We start from the raw sequence: 6,000 nt of genomic DNA on the forward strand, positions 1-6,000 counted from the left end.
ACTACCAAGGTTTTAATGGTGAACTTAGCCTTAAGATGCTTTTGGAAAACCGGGCCTAGCCTGTTATTATAGGCTATAGGTCCATATGTAAATACAACTACTAGGCTTACTACTAGGCCTCCTACTACTACTAATATTATTAGTAATAATAGCAATAATAATAACAGCCATAATAATACCACTAATAATAATAATAATATAGACAATTTGCTATAATTATTATATAATTTTTCCTATTTGTCAATTCTGAAATAGCCTTGCTAATAATGCAACAGAAAATAACGCGGCATTAAAACAATCAATCTAGCTATTAAATAGTGATTGACATTGCAACTATGTTTGTAAAAAATGTCATAAGAATCCTATTAGTGTACAAATCATATTTGGAAAGAAAATTATAGCGTACACGTTAAGCGCAGGGCCTATGTGGTGGCTGGCGTTGAACGCTCATGCAGTGACGCATAGGTTGCGTTCCAATAGTACACTCCGCCTTCCATGGGTGCATTAATAAATATGTCCCTACTGTAACTATACGTCATGTACCTCCGCCTATCACAATTAACGCAGCGGGCCTTGTTTTTTAAGGTGATTAAACGCTACAGCCAAGACAGTAGCCTATTAATAAATGATCCCATGCGTGATAAAAACAAGCAGTGAAATTAGGCTACAATTCGTGCGATGAAGCACACTGTGAGTCATTTGTGGAGAAATCCAACAATGATGAGAACAAATTAAATCTTTTCAGCCTCCAACAGTCAGTCGTTTCATGTCCAATCCTTGACGCCCTCGGGCAATTTACTGGACCCAAGCGAGTGACATTTCAGAGGCTGATCGCTTTCTCTCACAGATTTCTGTCCATCACAGATTTCTTCTGCACGTGACAATACTGCTATAGCATTTTTTTCTTCCTGAAAATGATTTAACATGTAGATAACGCCATCATGGTCAAGATTGATTGACAAGGTTTAGGATGTCTGCAATGAAAGTGTAACAATGAGTAGTTCAGAATAATGACTTTGTTACACAAGTCACTTTATTTGGTGACAGTTTTATTTTGTAATTTACTCATGGCTTCCTCGCGCGTGAGATTTGATTACACGGGCATTGTTGGATCTTTTCAGGGTTCCCCTCTCGCCTGCTCGCTTGACCTTTCCATACTCCATCATTGCACCCACATCCGTGCGGGTGCATTTGATACCCTCTAAGAAATTGAGAAACACTCGTATTTTCACGTAGGTCTTGATTTCGTCATCAGAAGAAATGTCTACTCAGGCCTTTGAACTTTTGTTGGCCTATTTCTAAAAGTCATGAGAGAAGTGAATTCAGGGATCTATACATGGGCCAAACATAGGCTGGAGGCTAGAATAATCCAATTAAATAAATACATTATTGACTATTATGAAAATATTTGTTGTTCCTACGAATTTATTAGTCTATATTGTACCTTTGTTTACAGCCTGATATGGTTATGATTTTTGTTGTCTAGGCTATCCCACTGGTTGAATTAACATTGTTTCCACTTACTTTCAATGGAATTACTTTGAACCAACGTGGAATAGAAGTTGACTTGACATCTATGCCCAGTGGGATGTTTTCAATGTGTGTGGAAAGTAAGCCAGCAAAAATAGTTGAAATATTAAAGCTGCATTGAATGATCGAATTGTATTCCATTTGAATCTGTTTTGGGGGAAGTGTGACCTTAAATACTGCACATTAACAGACATTATGAATAACACATTGATTTCTAAACTTCGAAGCATTATGCTTAATGACATTTCTGGGGTTTGGGCTATAGCTAGACTACACAGGCCTACATGTCACTATATGCTGACTACAGCGGTCAGTATGTCAATATTCAACAGTGTATAAAGCCCAGTCAAAAACCTATACCCTTATCCCCTACTCCTTTTATTTGCAGATCTGAAGGAACCTCATAGGCTTAGGAAAAATAGCAGAGCCCCCAAAAAAAAAAAAAAAAAAGCAATAGAAGGTGAGGTGGAGTTATCATTGTACTAATCTGGTTACAAAAAACAAACGGTATAGGCTAGGGGTTATAGGGTTGCTGCCAGACGAACAGTGGCTCTCAAGGGCAGACATGTCGGATGTGATTATGGAGGCCTGGCATATCTGCCATTCATATGCCCATTCATGGGACTGTGGCACTTATATTACATACTGCCGTGGGCACACACACATACGGCCTGTTAGACAGATGCCCGGTGCTAAATGCCTATGTTGACTGGCCTCTTGATGCGGCTATCGGCTAATCCCACTTACAGATGCGTGTCATCATAAAGCTGATGGGTCCCCAAGAGCAGACGAAGACAGCATAACAGATGCAAGATATGCTGGCTAATGATGTGGACGCTACCACTCACATCATCTAACTCTATAATACGAAGAGTACATATAACCTTCCATTTTTCCCCAGCCAGTAAGTCATATAGCTCCAGTTGAGAACATCATCCATTCATTCATCCCTTCATCCAATCCATTCATCCATTCATCCATTCATTCATTCATTCATTCCTGCATTTATTCATTCAAACATTTCTATTTCTCATCCTGTGTTATGGATTTACGGAGCCTCAGCTAGCAAGCCCATATCTCTTTCAGACCCTGAGCCAGCCGTGCCAGACTTATGGACACACAGCCGGTGAAAGAGACTACCTCCTGACTCTGACAGACATGTTACTAAGCACACGGTTTCTTCCATCACCGGAGGCAGCAGCTAGGAGTACAGCGCTGTGAAATAGAGAGAGGGAGAGCGAGTGAGAAAGAAAGAAAGAAAGAGAGAGAGAGAGAGAGAGAGAGAGAGAGAGAGAGAGAGAGAGAGAGAGAGAGAGAGAGAGAGAGAGAGAGAGAGAGAGAGAGAGAGAGAGAGAGAGAGTGACATATACAGGTAAAGAGACAGAGCGAAAGAAAGAGAAAGACAGAGAAAGAGGGATGGAGAGATAAGAGCCCTGATAGATGTTTTCACCTGTGAGTGGCTAAAAGCAGAAAGCAGGACAGGTGCACCTTGAGGAACACAACGGTAGAGGGTTTCTTATGATGGATGGCAGAAGTCAAGGTGTGTGTGTGTGTGTTTATATATATGTGTGTGTATGATCTCTGTAAGCTGTTCTGTCATACTCAGGTATGAGCCGAAGGAGAGGGGTTTGGCAATGGGGCTGCATAGTCTAGAGTAGAGTTCACACTGAAAACACATTCAGATCTTCTCCAGTCATCATCTCTCTAACCAATAACAGCCTATGAGGAATATAAAGCCATACTACAGTCCATGCCCCATAAAGCCCCTTCCACCACAATGTGGAAGCTGTGACCAATGTGATATATTCATTACAGATGAGTGATGACAACACTGTGATGTATTCATTAATAGTGAGTGATGTCACTAATGTGATATACTCAGTCATTTCCCCTTCCTCATTCCCAGCTGTTCGGCTCAGTGTCTGACTTACTGTGGGTAATACCACAAAAGGGTTAATGATAATGAAATAAATGTCTAGGTTTGGTTGCAGCATGGTGGGAGTCAGTTGATTCAAGTCTGAGGCCACAGCAAAATAATGCTGTTCCTGACACTTGGCAACAACTGGTGTTCAGACGTGTGATGCCAGGTTTCAATTAGAAAGAGGAGATGGAGGGGCAATGGAGGGAGAGCCAATGACGAGAGAGAGAGAGAGAGAGAGAGAGAGAGAGAGAGAGAGAGAGAGAGAGAGAGAGAGAGAGAGAGAGAGAGAGAGAGAGAGAGAGAGAGAGAGAGAGAGAGAGAGAGAGAGGGGTGGGAGTAAGACCATCAGTGTGCAAAGAGAGGAAGAGAAACAGAAAGAGGGAATAAATTGAGAACATCTGTGGAAAGACAAAGAAATGAGAGAGAGACTGTAAGATGTCAGACGAGAGAGAAAGAGAGAACGAGAGAATTAAAAGAAAGACTGTGAATAAGAGAGAGGGGGAAGGTGTGTGGTTCACTGGTCTGACACACACAGCAGTTGTTTCCGCCATTCAGCTGTTCATTTAAACCACTTTACTGAATAGTAATGACAACTGCTATACTGGTACCTCTTGCAAGATTTTCAGTACAAAATATAGTCGCTTGCTTTATTGGTCCATTTGCACAGACATTCTCTGATGTGATGCTGTCACAGTACCCAACGTGATACACAACACACACGAACAGGCTTCTGCAGAGCAGTATCTTTGGAGCAATTAGGGATAAAACAATAGGATATTGAAGCCGGTAACCCTCCGGCTGCCAGCTCACTCCCTGCACGTTTCCCCCTAGTCAGCTCGGGGATTCGAACTGGCAACCCTCTGGTTATTGGCCCACCTCTCTAACCTTGAGGATACCGCAGACCATCTTTTCTCCTCTCCTCTTCTTTCCTCTCCTTACTTATTTTCCTTCTCTCCTCTGTTCATGTCCTTCTCTTCTCCATCTTTCACATATCTACTTACCTCTTATATTCCGTTCATCACTTCTCTTCTCCACTCCTCTCTTCTCACCACCTCCATTGTGGGAGGTTCATTCAGAGGACACCTGTGAGGAAATGATTTGATTTAAACTAACTTCATTGTTGTCAAGTCCAAGGCTGCATAGTTAACTACCGCTCTTAGGCAAAGACGTTAAAAAACATTAAAATAAAGTTGAAAATATTACATCTGCAAACATTTTTACCAAATGGTGGTCGTTCAGTAATACCATTTTTTTCATTATTAATGCTGGAGCACATTTGCAATGTGCCATTTATCAATGAAAGGATCTGTACAAGAAAATCAATGCTTAATTTAAGGGAAGGTGTTTAGCAGCATACAGACCAAAAAATACCTCTTTAATCCAGACAGATTCAAACGATCACTGCTGTCTGACAGGAACCTCAGCCGATAAGGCACTGATTACCTCATTCTATCACTCCAGCCCAGTGGAATAGACAGACATGATGGGTGATGGTTAAAAGGCAAATCTTTTCAGCATATCGACAACATGCCTATTTTGCTGTGTGTGTATGTGTGTGTATGTGTGTGTGACAACAGCATCTGCTTGTTTTGAAGATGGGGTAGCGCTCAGGGTGGATTTACGTTAGAAAATAGGTCTAGTGAGCTCTACTTCTCTTCAACATCAGATGTGTAACTTTTCTGTTTACACTTACCTTGGATATGGTGTGGCCAAAGCCACATTCCTGCTTAATATATGTGTGCAGCTATTAGCATACTGTAAATACCATATTATATAGACAAACTAAATAAGGAAAGCAATTTAAACTATGCAGGAGCTTTTCATCTAAACCATATTGCACATAGGGTGTTGTACACTTATTGCAATGATTGACAAATGTGTGGATATTGTAAAACATGTTTTAAAAGCATTTAATTTTCAATTTGGCTAACAGAGCAAAAATTCTGTCTACTGGTATTATGGTAATTAGGGTAATTCTTGGAGGAACATGTGGTGTGGGAGTGGGGAGAGCCGTTGTCTTTACACCAGTGGAGGCTGCTGAGGGGAGGACGGATCGTAATAATAGCTGGAACGGAGTTAATGGAATGGCATCAAACACATGTGAACCAATGCGTTTGATGTATTTGATACCATTCCACTCCGTTCCAGCCATTACCACGAGCCCGTTCTCCTCAATTAAGGTGCATCCAACCTCCTGTGCTGTACACTGTACCCCTCAGAGAGGGGTATGTGGTGTAGCTGTCTCCCACACTACCTAAAATGAAATTAGCCATATTGTAGTGTGTGTTATCTTGCATTCAGTCTATGCCACTAGGTTATTTCTGGCTGAATGAGTGTGAATTTGTAGGGTGAGGGCTGGGCGGGGATGATGTGACCCCACATGTCTATCACACTGACAACTTCATTAAGGGAGATGCTCATGAATACAAAATTGCACCAGTTGGAACGTGGCATATCCTATTTATTAATTGTATCTATTTATCCTTAGCTATTTGACGAGAGGAAGGTATTTCAGCAGAAATGTGTTTTTTTACAGTATGGACATTTCA

Source organism: Oncorhynchus keta, chromosome 36 (assembly GCF_023373465.1).
Source record: "Oncorhynchus keta strain PuntledgeMale-10-30-2019 chromosome 36, Oket_V2, whole genome shotgun sequence".
NCBI lineage: Eukaryota > Metazoa > Chordata > Actinopteri > Salmoniformes > Salmonidae > Oncorhynchus > Oncorhynchus keta.